Source organism: Leopardus geoffroyi, chromosome C1 (genome assembly GCF_018350155.1).
Source record: "Leopardus geoffroyi isolate Oge1 chromosome C1, O.geoffroyi_Oge1_pat1.0, whole genome shotgun sequence".
NCBI classification, from domain to species: Eukaryota; Metazoa; Chordata; class Mammalia; order Carnivora; family Felidae; genus Leopardus; species Leopardus geoffroyi.
Genome location: NC_059328.1, coordinates 59,489,826 through 59,503,319, shown reverse-complemented (window position 1 = coordinate 59,503,319; position 13,494 = coordinate 59,489,826). Strand labels below are relative to the sequence as shown.

General features: G+C 36.0%; 1 protein-coding gene across 3 annotated transcripts in view; it reads left to right on the top strand.

Annotated features, from left to right (window-relative positions):
* Positions 1-13,494, top strand: part of NEGR1 (neuronal growth regulator 1) — an 851,294-nt gene that overhangs the window by 497,320 nt on the left and 340,480 nt on the right. The window lies entirely within an intron of this gene.

Sequence of the window (13,494 nt, the reverse complement as noted above, 5' to 3'; positions counted from 1 at the left end):
ACTCCTCTAATATTTCCCCTTCCTACTGACATGAATCTACCCATCAACAATGGTTGTAGTAGCTTAACCAGATAGGATTCTTCCTGGCTGTATGAGTTCCTTGTCCACACTTCTCCATTTGATTGCTTAAACTACCATTAACAACTGTCAAATGACTCCTGAAATATATATATGTGCACACACACTAAATGTGTTCGTAGAATAATGAACAGTTGGTTAACCTACCCAAAAGGTAAATTTGATTATTTTGACATGGCTAACCTTGCTTTTCATTTCTCTCAACCCTCAAAACAAAAATTTAGATATACTTTCTGTCATTCCAGTATAGTAGTAGCTGTGAAAGAAGAATAGTTATGATACTTAGGTATAGGCAAAAATATAGAATGAAAGAGCTAATGTTTATTGAGTAGATTGTTTGAGTTTTCTAGCTTTCAAAAAGAAGAGAGGATTTGGCTTGTTTTTAGGGAATTTGCCAAGTGATAAGACGGGAATATTCAGAACAGCAGAGTTCAGAACACTCATTCCCAAAGGAATATACTTTTCAGTCTTAACCACATTTTTCAACTATTAAAAATATAGTATATTATCTAGAAAGCCAAAATAAAAATGCATGATACTTTTCAGTTGGGATATGAAAATATGTGACATGCCTAATACCTTGGAGAAGCTGAAATAAAACAGCATGGTTTTTTGTTTTGTTTTGTTTTTTGTTTCTTGTTTTTTTGTTTTACTTAATACCCCAGGGTGTAGTTTACTTACAGTGTCTGTTAATTCAAAGTGAGAGGTGGTAACTGTTGTTTTTTCTTCAGAATGTAGTAATTAATATGAGGGAGAATAACATTTTGATGAGTGTGTTAAGGACTAACTCTCCAAAGAAGCAGCATTTAGAACAGATTAAAACATTCTTATTCAGCACTTTCTGAGCAATTACTATGTACAAGTGTGATCCTATACAGTACTCAGGGATTAATATAAAATCGTTTCCGCATTCATATTACTTTTCCAGAAATATGTAAGAAATAAAGAAATTTGTTCGTGGCTTGAAAGCAAAGAAAGGGTATAATTTTAGTTGTGACCAACTAGTTCAATCAACTATTGCAACCACAGTGATAAATACATAGTCTACAAATGGATCATGATGTTTCCCTGCTCTGTGCCTTCATACATCTGTTGTTCAACTTGGAATGCACTTCTCCAGATAGTTACAGCATATTATTCTAAAATTTGTCTTTGCTTCTTCATCACCACTCTTCCATCTCCATCTGGGGTAGGTGAATTCCCTTTAGATTTACATAATATTTTATGTACATGTCCCTTATAACTTTATATAATTATATTTTTAATTTACCTCTAGGTTTGTTTCTTCCCATCAATATATAAGCTACTGAAAAGCAGGAATTCTGTTTTATTAAATTTTAAATAACTAGTACCTGTCATAGTTGCTAGTATATAGCAAGTGATAAATAAATATCTTCTAACCAAATGCATAATATATAAATCTGTATATAGAGAGAACTTTTGAGGTTAGCCTTCCTATGATAACATTTGCCCCCTTATTACCGTATTCTAGCATTAACAAAGGCATCTAATGATGTTACAGGATACACACACATAAACACGCATATCCAGTATAATATATGCCAACTATATAACATTATACATATATGTATATAGTCATGCGTATATGCATACATATAATTTATGTATGTGCATATGCATATATAAGATATTTAATAATTGGTTATATAGTTTTTATATTGTATTCAAAAATAATAAATGAGGGATGCTGGGTAGATCACTTGGTTGAGCATCCGACTCTTAGTTTTGATTTAGGTCATGTTCCCAAGGTCATGGGATGGAGTCCCATGTTGGACTCCATTTTGAGCATGGAGCCTGCTTAACATTCTCTCTCTCATTCCCTCTGCCTCTCTCCCCCACTCATGCTCTCTCTCTAAAAAAAAAAAAATAGTGAAAGAAAGAAAGGCACCAGATTTCAGTATTTTTATATAGATCATCTCTATTACTTTGTTATGACTATTACCTGTGAATACTTTCTGTATAAATGCTCATTAGACTAACACCTAGATACAAGACAATTTGTAACGTTTAATACACTTGATGAAAGTCAACTAATTAAAGAGAGAAAACTTCTATTCAATGCCAAGAAATTATGGGTATTTGAAATTTCCAGAGTTTTGTGATTCATATTTAAATGTAAGTCCCAGAAGCTAGCCCCAGTATAAAACAAGTTCTGGCAAGAGACTGACTTTTTTTCCAATGAATAATTTAAAATTCAGCTTTTTTCCATGTGAACTATCTTATATCTTGGCAGTAGGCATAGTATTTCAATAATTTATACAATTTTGAATATAATATAGTTAATGCCATAAAAGCAATTTCTTTGATATTGAATTATAAGAGAATGCACTTAGGCCACTGTGACTAATGATCTAGGGGCCAGCAACATGCAAATTACCTTTTAGCCCAATTTTAGAAAGAATCTGTGCTTGTAACCATAGGACTGTACTGAGATCTCCTGGTTTATATTTGCATACAAACACTTGGTTGTTATATTTCAAAAGCATACATAAAGCAATATCATACAGAAAAGTAGTTAAAGAAGCATGATGACTTAAAAAATGTAGATGAAAATTATTTTGGTGGGAGTAGAATATTAATAGGAAACATGGTTTTATTATTTGAATTTTTAAATAAAACCTATTCTCAGAATATTTCCTAAGGCAAGACTATAGTCCTCCTGCAGATCTAATCATGGTTATTCAATGACAGGTGAGCAACTGCACATTCGTGTGATAACATACAGCTTTTATGAGAAACCAAGCAATGTAATGTGAAAATGGATTCCTTGGGTCTTCTGAGGAAAATGAATAGGCTCAAGGCTTGCCAGGGTGTAAGGCGGAGATAACAAGATTGTAACTCCATAACTGAGCAACACATTGGGCCTGTAATATACGGTCAGGATTGTGTATGTATATAACTCCAAGGTATGTTTACTTTCATGGACCATGTAGATTTCTATATCATGACAATTTTCCAGCATGTGATGACCAAGAGTCTTCAATAAGTGTCAAATATTTCTAATTGCCATTATAGTGCCATTTGAGTTGATGCCAGGAGAAGTCAACAGATATTTTGATGAGTGTATATGGTACAAAAAACAAAAAGGAAAAATTCATATCTAAAGATCTGTCAAGGCTGGGCTTCCATTTTCTAAATGGAAATTTTCAGTGATCATTGCCCTCTTCAGACTGGTGCTCCCACCAGGCCCTATCACTCATAATGTAAAGGTGCACATATTCTCTTGACCTACATCACTCACTTATACTTTAGATATCTTAGTTTTTATTAAAAGTAATCAGGGATTTAATCCTCATGGCAAGTTTTCTCACCTATTTTTGGAATCTCCATTTTGTTCCATCGTCTATCACGATGCTAATTCCACACTGTCTTTGCTGTAGCTTTATGATAGTCTTTTTTTTTTAATTTTTTTATTCTTTATTTTTTGAGAGAGAGACAGCAAGACAGAGTGGGAGTGGGGGAGGAACAGTAAGAGAAGGAAACACAGAATCTGAAGTGAGATCCAAGCTCTGAGCTATCAGCACAGAGCCCAATGCGGGGCTTGAACTAACAAACCACAAGATCATGACCTGAGCCGAAGTTGGACATTTAACCGACTGAGCCACCCAGGAGCCCTTATGATAGTACGTCTTAAAGTCAGATAGTGTAAGTCTTCCAACTTTCATTATTTTTTTCAAACCATGCCTGAACTTGGCAATTTTAAACAACAATTAAATATTTTACTCATGATACTGTTATTTGAACACAATATTTGGAGTTTTATAAAGATGACTGAAAGAGTTAAGAGCCAGAAGAGTTAGGGTGCTTCTTAGGCTCCCTTCTTGTTTCTGTTGTCTCAAAACTTTTCCATTTGGGGTCCATGTGTAGGGTCTACATTTGTTCTATCTACCATGGTGGCCCCAAAGCAGTCCGTCTAATTATATGGCAACTTGGCCCTGGAAAAGCAAGTGTTCTTAGACAACAGGGCAGAAAACAAATGGTACTTTATGATCCAGTCTCAGAAGTCACATAGCATTACTTCCTTCCCAAATCTATTATTTGAGGTGGCCAGAAACTTACTTACTCAAATTAATTGTGAAGGTACTACTAAGACCTCATTCATGATGGAAGAAAAAGAATTGGGGCCATGTTATAAAACTGCCATATAAGTCAATTAACAAAAAGGCAGGTGAGTAGGTGAAAAAAGAAAGTGGGGACTGGACATGTAGAAATCTGCCCCATGACAGATCCCATCCCTGGCAACCACAACAAAAAAGTCATTAAATTCTCAGTACATTACTCATAGTAGATGCCCAGCAAATATTAACCTTTGCTGTAGGTATCCTTTTGTTAGATATGTTTCCAATAAGGAAAGAGAACCACAATGTCCATTTTTGAATCCTTCTCCAACTACTTTCTAGCTCAGTTTCTAGAAGATGTGTGACTTAGAGAAGGGAGCACTATTTTCTGCCAAGGCTTAACACAATTCCTTGGTGAACTTGTTGGACCACATGGAAATCTCTGGGACCTATGTGAAAGTACATGCATAAAAAGTCTGAAATGAAATATATGAAATTATTAATAGTGATTTTCTCTGAATTGTGAGACTGTATTACAATGAATGACTCAAAGCAATGACAGCCATTTGTTTATAACTTACCAAAGGAGGATTTTAGAAGCTTCAGCCTTCTAAGTGATTTTGAGTTTTTCCCCTCAAAAAATATATTTTTCTACATTTTTTTCCAATAGATGTGTACTACCTTCATAATCAGAAAAAAATATTTTATTCAAAGAACAACGACACCGAAGCACTTCAGAGAAGTAATTATTTTTCTGATTGCACTGAAATGACACATCTCCTCTACACGTACAAAAAACCAGCATAGCAACCTTTAGATATAAAAATCTGCTAACACAGTTGTAAAAATCTCAGCCTAACAAGGAAAACTCATATTGAGCCGGAACAGGCTTACCTCCTGAAATCAGGAGCCAGGTGTTACATTATAACTCTATGAGTCCAAGGGTAGACATTGGACTTTCCTGTGTTTCAAAAACACTAAAACATGCTTTTAGCTATGGGAAATATTTGCTAAGAAGGCAGCTGGGTTCTAGTATGGCACAGCTGGGCTGTTGCCTCTGGTTTATGTGGAGAATAATTCAGCACTGAGGATGAGGCAAGAAAAGTTCACCCAGGCCGTTCCAGAGGGCATTTGCTGGCACATTTTCAAACAGAACAGTGGAGCTGGCCACCAGGATTATGGGAATAGTGACTATACTGAAAGAAGTAACCTACTTTCCTTAAAATCCTGGAAGGGGTATCATTCGCTCTCTGGGTTGGAATTTTATAAAGTCCTTAAAGTATACTGCCAAATTGTTTCCAAAGAAAAGCTAATTACTTATTCTTAATAAAAGGTTACCATCACTGCAGGTTTAAAGATTTGGACTTGGCTCCTTAAGAATTCTGCTTCTCTAGGTATGGACCCCTACATTTGTGTGCTCTGAGGAATTTCAGTTGTGATGTTCTCCCTATGTGTTTTGTAACCGTCCTCTACTGGGGGAAGGGTGAATTAAGCAGGCATTGTAGATTCCCTGTGATATACAACACTGCTGTAAGTGTGCTCCAGCCTTCCCGCTGCTGCTGCCTGAGGGGGTAGCTGCTATTATGGTCCTGATTTTAAGCAGTATTTTATATCTTTGAACCATCCAAGTAAGTGAAGCTGAAGCTCGCCTGAGGTACAGCAGGGATTTGAACTCTGGTGTATAAACACTCATGTGTGGAGGCCAGCTATTGATCCTCTAGCCAAAATGAAGCAAAAATAAAACCTTTACAGTCCAAAATATTGAAACTCTTGTATAACAATGTGGTATTATTTGCCTTCACAATGTTTATATAGCAGGTGAGAAAGTTGCCATCAATCCAAAATTTAAAAATTGTTAAATAAATGTTAAGCTACTAAAACCTAACCTTTCTAAATCAGTACCTTTTATTCTTTTTATCACATTTTAATCCTCATGTGTGCTAAGCCTTCGTAATATAACCTATATACATGTAAGAAATATATATTTGTTTTGCCGTGGGAAACCTATTTAGCAAATACACCATTCTTCAATGAAAAAATCCATCTTAAAATTTAGAGATTACTTGCCTCTTTCTCTCATCCCTCTGATGCACACCCCATGCATTTGGCAGTCAAAGTAAGATGGAGAAAATGGGAAGAGAAAGAGAAGCTATTTCCACTTTGATTTTTCAATAACTCCATGTCCTATGAGGTTTGTTCCTCTCACATGTTCATTTTCTTCTCTCCATTGTGGATTGTCTTGCTCACTGCTATGCAGAACCAATTCTGGATTTTCCCAAAAGAAAATTACACAGTGTGGAAGAGTTTCCCATAGCATCTTTCTACCTTTGCTATGGTGTCCTCACTACACCCACCTTGCTGCTGTCAGGAAGTTTGAAAATAAATGCAAGCTATTAAGGAATCATCTCTTCTAGGGGTAGTTACATTTTAATTTTAGGCCCTTGAAGGCAAATAACTACTCTGAGGATCTGGAGGAAGGCCTATATAATTACAACAGAGACTTTAAATGTAGGTGAGAATAGTTCATGGAGAGATCTTTCTGTTTTCCCATAAAGCAGATAGATTTTGGAACTCACTCTACACCTTTTGGTCTAGAATCTCCTGAACTAGCTCTCACCACCCCAAGATTGTAAAACACTCATCAGATTATCTTAATGATTAACTGGGTGCAGGAAACTAATGTTTTTAACCCACAAAGTCCACTCAAATGCCATCTGTTTCATAAAGCCTTGTCTAATATCAGTACCCCCTCCAATTCTGACTCCATAGGTAGAGTTAGATTTACTACTCAGAGTTCCCAAAACAAATTATTTCAAAATCCACTTTGTAGGATTTATGACTCCATATTATAGTTAATAGTGTTAGGTTTTTCTAACTCTTTAGACATAGACTTAAGATTAGTCTCCCTAATCAAGTTGGTGCTCAGTAAATGTGGAATGGATGGATGGATGAATGGCTTAACGTAGGTCTCTGCCAATTTTACTATTTTATATAGTGACCTCCTGAAGGGCAAAGCCAGTTGAGAAAAACGTGGACATAGGTTTTCTAGAAAAGGAAAAACACTAAGTTAAGCAAAATGATTCAAAGTTTGAACCAAATTCTGAAAGATACATCTTTTCTCAGACATATTCTTTGCCCCCCAAAGTAGTACTGGCATATTCCATCCGTAGGTATTCGCAAATCTGGCAAGTTTGCATTTACAAGTCACACTTGGGTTATTTTTTCCTCCTATCACTATCTGAGTGATGGGATGAGGGGAGAAGCCATAGAAATCTCTGAAATGTCATAAACTATAAAAAGTCAGCTATAGTCTATGAGCCGGAGAAAACAATGTTGCTAGTTAAATGCAAGCCAGGAAACCATCAGGCACCCACAAGCAAACCAATTTAGAGGAAAAAAAATCCTGAAACAATTTCTTCTTCTCTCAGTTTGAGAACAGCACCTTTTCCAGGAGGTTTGTTATGTAACGTAGCTCTGCTTTCACTTTCTGGGGGCTGGCCAAGACTGAAAAGGGAAGTGCCAGCCTAGGGAAAGGAAGACTGTTCTTTTGATGCTGCCAGCCATTACCAGAGATGGGAGTGCAAAAAAGCGCCAATTCTCTGAAGATTTATAGTTATGTCTAGCTTGTTGATTCAAGCGGTTTGGAAAATCTTCAGAGATATAGCTTATTTGAACTAACTTAGACTCCGAATCTATGGAGAAGGGAAAAAAAAGGCAGAAATAATATGTATACACTCTTAAGGTCAAATCCTTTTGACCCCAAATTTACATAACAAACAAAAAAAAACAACTCTAATAAACATATACAGTACTAAGATGTGACAGCCTATTCTGTTGGGTATAAATGTATATGATTATTGCCATATCATACACATTTTGCCTGGCATAAACTATGGTAGGCAGTGACATAGGAAAATACTGTGTTTTTAAAAGAATATTGAATCCCCCGAATTGGAGAATCCTTGAAAAAAGTCACAGAGGACTCTTGACACTATAATTATATTTTCACTATATTCTCACATATTTATATTACATCATTCTCGCAGTGGTATAAAATTCTATGGGAAATATTCATTACAAAGTCAAAGAAATATTAGCTCAACCATAAAAGAACAAGAAAACAAATATTTGTTGAATATTTTCCATGTGTCAGGACCTTTTTTAGGTGTTGGTGATAGGCTGTTGCATAAACTAGATTCCTACCCAAGGTCTTTACTTCTGTTCTATGAGAAGAAGAGGTAATTAACAATGAAGTAAATATCAATGATACTGACAGATATAAGAGATGCTATAACAAAGAAACTATAAGAGGAGTGAGGAAGGACAGGGTTGTGGGTACAAGCTGTTATTTCAATAAGACACATGCCCAGAAAAATCTATCTGGCTTTGAGATGATCAAAACCATCAGTGATACAATGGTTTAAGGTAAAATTCTAACCCTTTAACATTCACTTGAAATTTTCACTCAGTGTTTCTTCTTTGTAGGAAGTTTTGTGGGTGGAAGAAGTCACTGTGAAGAAAGTTAAGTCAAGCAAGACACCAGAGACATAGAATAACTTTTATTTTTATTTATTGTTTGGCCTAGTGAACATATTTGTAGAACAGATCTGGTGACCGTGTGCATAATCCAAATAGATATATGGAAGCTTTTAAATGATTTTAGGAATAGCTTCAGAGAATGATGTGAAGAGTGCACTTACCTATAAAACACTGCTGTGATTTTTACACCCTGAGGAAACAAGTGGGTTTTATGCCAAGAATATTGTGGTTATGATAAATACTGAACTGATGTTTCCTTCAATAATCTGTGAATGTTTGGGGCCAGATTAAGTACATACTTCATCCATTTTTTTTTTATCCCTGTAAATTCAAAGAAGACTTCCACATGGATTTGTATGTGCTGTGGTCTTTCATTGACTCTCACAACTTAAGAACTCGATGGGCCATTTAATTGATTCTAGTGAGCCAACACAACTTTCCCAATCTAAATAGTCACTGTCTTGCACTTACAGTTAAGATAATCATCAAATATATCATCTAAGGTTTTCAGTGTTATGTGTGACCCAGCCTCACATCTCACGGAACTTGGTATGGGTGTGAACTCTGTTGTGTTTATTATTTCTCAAAATCATCTGCACATTGGGGCGCCTGGGTGGCGCAGTCGGTTAAGCGTCCGACTTCAGCCGGGTCACGATCTCGCGGTCCGTGAGTTCGAGCCCCGTGTCAGGTTCTGGGCTGATGGCTCAGAGCCTGGAGCCAGTTTCCGATTCTGTGTCTCCCTCTCTCTCTGCCCCTCCCCCGTTCATGCTCTGTCTCTCTCTGTCCCAAAAATAAATAAACGTTAAAAAAGTTTAAAAAAAAATCATCTGCACATTTAATATGATAAAACACTGGGCTCATATGATTCAAATGATTCATATGAATCATAGTCTCATAGTCATCCTTTTTATTGGTTATGTTCCAGACTCTGTGAAGGCTGCTCATTAAACAAACAAGTGAAAGACTTATTTTATTTATATGTAGATAAAAATGGGTGTACTTTAAAAACTTTAAAACTTTAAAAACAAAAAACAGATGAAGCCACTCACAAACTCAGTTGCGCATGATGATGCAAATGGTGCAGGATAATCCCAAATGGCTGGCCCTGTAGAAATCATTAGTTTTTGGTTTGGATATATATTCTACAATTTTCCTTACTGATACTGCTCCATACCCTGCCTGAGGACACTGTGATAGATGGCTCAACTGAGAGAAGGCAGTCGGGGCAGGTCAGACTGCACATTTTTTAGTGAAAGTGAAACTAAACAGAAGTTTAAATCACCTTTAGTAAATTGAAATCAAGAGATTCACCTAAATATGCATTATCCCCTCACCATGGTGAGGTGAATAGGAGTTGAGGACGCGGTACTAGGTAGTAGTTGAATTTGAGGCCTGCAAGTAATTAAAGGCAAAGCAGATGATCAATTTGAGGATCCAAGTGTTACTCCCTTAAATGTATATGGGAATTTCAAAAAACACTCCATCCTAACACAATCTTCCAACCTCTGTTGTTTAGAAAGTTTCCAATGTTCTTCAATTCTGTAACTGGTGACATAGAACAATTAATTATGAACACAGTTGCAAAGTCATAAGAATCCCCAATAAGGGTCCCCTTAGGAGAGAGATATTCTGTGATTCAGTATGAAATCTAGAACTTCATTGTTTTACTTATGGTATCGTGATGATGATAACAGTGATGATAATGTTATAATAATTTCTTCCTATGAATTAAACAAGTTTACATTTAAATTTTTTTTTTTTTTTTTCAACGTTTATTTATTTTTGGGACAGAGAGAGACAGAGCATGAACGGGGGAGGGGCAGGGAGAGAGGGAGACACAGAATCGGAAACAGGCTCCAGGCTCTGAGCCATCAGCCCAGAGCCTGATGCGGGGCTCGAACTCACGGACCGTGAGATCGTGACCTGGCTGAAGTCGGACGCTTAACCGACTGCGCCACCCAGGCGCCCCAAACAAGTTTACATTTAGATGACTAATTTATTCCTTTATTATTCTGCTCTAGGTCATAAACATGTGGACAGCAACTCAAAATGTTACTAAAATCTGTACTTACTTAGTGATTTAAGAATTGTTGAATTGATTGAACACTTATGCACCTTTTCAGACAAATGATTTTTCAGCTCAATTTCTAAATGAAAAGAGTTTGAGAGAGTTTAAGATAAGGCATATGGAAAAGGAACATACACCTAGAATAGTAAGATATTTTAACTCTCCTCATTGTTCTGTTTTTCTATGCAAGTGCATAGTATATTGGAAATACTATAGACATGCTGCTTTGTCACTCACAGAGCTCAACAGAGTCCTCCCGACCTGTGTGCATGCATGATTTATACACAAACTATAACCCAGGGACACCCATCAGAACTGAATGATCTTAAGATGCCTGAGGCATTACCATTCTTCCCTGCTCTTGTTACCCAAAGTAAAAGCATCTTTTTTTCTCTTCTATTTTCTCCTAGCATGATGCTGCCTCAGATCATCCCAAGTCCTTTCCCAGTACCATACCTTATTCTAGATGCAGAGCTAACAATACCTCTATTTCTGTTGTCCTACATTGAGGCTATTAATAGTTTTTCTCTATTATAAATAGTACCACACTGAATAACTTTGTGCATAAACTATCCTACATGGTTCTCTTTAAAGGAAACCAACATAAAACTAATGTCTGCTGATTTGGTCGCACAAGGCATACCTATAAGACATGTGTTACTCATGTAAAATGGGAAAGGAAAACATGGAAAATATTTGTCTTCTCTTCATTACTTACCTAATTGGCTCCTTCTTTTAATTTTAAGTTCCTTGAGGGCAAGGATTATGCCTTGAAAATTTTGCATTTCCTGTGAGTCCAGAATTATTCCCTCCACAATACTCAGTAAAAGTTTGCAGTCTCGAACTGAATATAAAATGGCTTTGAACAGTCAGCAAAGCAACACCTGTTTTTGCCTCCACGAGCTACAGTGCATGTGAAGGATTTCATTGGCCCTCTTCACACACAGCATCTGCTGCCAACAGGTGATGCATTCTAGGGAGAAGAGCCTTGCCAGAGGGATTTTCCTTTACTAACATCCTCTTTCCAGATGTTTCTTCCCTGTAACATATCCTGACTTATGAGGCCCCGGGAGGCAATTGCCATCACTGAGATGACATGTCACACCTGGAATTCAACACTCTTCCCCACCACACAATTTCCCAAAGTTAAATGTCAAATCTAAGTTTATTGCTAAGGGACTTAGTTGTTTCTCTGTGAAGCCAAATAGTGTGCTTAATATTAGTTTACCACTCATGTTTACCACTTTAAATATAGGTAGACATGTAAAGAGTAAACTAACTATTTTAAGATCAGATAGAATTGACAAAATAATATACAGGATAGAATTCATGGTCTTGTGGCATTCCATCATTTTTCTTAAATATACATACCTTTGCCCAAAATTGAGTCAGTTATATGTTTGGAAAAAGTCGATAAACTTGACTGATCTCTATGTACTGTCTCCTGTATGAAGGAGGAAAGTACTATATAACTTTTGTTTAGTGGCCATTAGCGTGTATGTAATTGTGTGTGTATTTATATATGTACATATGTACACATGTATTTCATAGTTTACTATTTCAAACCTGCACCTACATCCGTATATCCAGATGATGGTTTTGTTTAATTTAAGTTGATTCTTATTAGTTCTCCTATTCACCAATGAGTCATGCACACTTTCTTCTACTTTCCTCCAAGGGTATCTTAATGTCTTTTATTTCTGTTCTGTTTCAGTTAAGCTAAAAAGAGTCTTCGGTTTGGAATGATTCTTATTTTTTTTATTTTTATTTTTGCCTGGGAAAACTCACTGAAGAGTTTAATGATAATTTGTTTTAAATGCCAATTAAAGAATGTCATTTAGAAACAGTTACAATGGTATATTAGTTAGGAATAAGCTTTTTCCTACATCTTAGCTACAGTTATATATAATCAAATACTTTATATTTATAATCAAATCATTCTAGGGGTTTTTTGGTAATGGAATATTGGTTTTATTTTAAAAATCTAAGATGATATTCAAAGTATAGATAATTTAATTTATCCCTGTGACAAATTTTAATTACCTTTTTAAAAATAGCTGTGAAAACCTATCTTTTGCATAAAGAAAGCCTAAGAATGGAACAATTAAAAGAATTCCAGTAAAAGGCTTATTTGCCTAAAAATTATGAAGACATCTAATTGCCAATTTTTGGTTTTTACCTGGAACTTCAACATACTATAATTTGTGTAGAGTAAACTAAAACTTATGGCACAAGCTGGTCTTACACACTGCCAAAATGATGAGTTGGTGAAAGCACAGGAAAAGGGCAGTACTGAAATGAAATTCAAAAACCACATATGTGTCCTAGGGCATTTAATAATGATAGCTAATACTGATGCCAGGTGCTTTAGTAAGTTCTTTAAAATACAGTGGCTTATTTAACCCTCACAGCAGCTATATGGGTTTCATCTTTCACATGAAGACACTGAGGCTGAGATACAGACGTAAATTGCCCTGGATAACACAGCTGGTAGAGAACCCAGGATTCGTATCCATGGCATTTGAGGGTGAAGTGAGAGACCATCTGATATTTGAAAGGATATGGACAGTTTAATTGGAAGTTCATTTAGGGATTTTCCTATCCAGCATTCCCAAAGTATATTCCATGGTCACCGATTTTTTCAAATGCTCTTGGATAAAAGCATACACAGTCTAGTACGTGAGGGAAAAAAAAAGAACATTTAAACAAATACAATAAGAATTTTTCCCG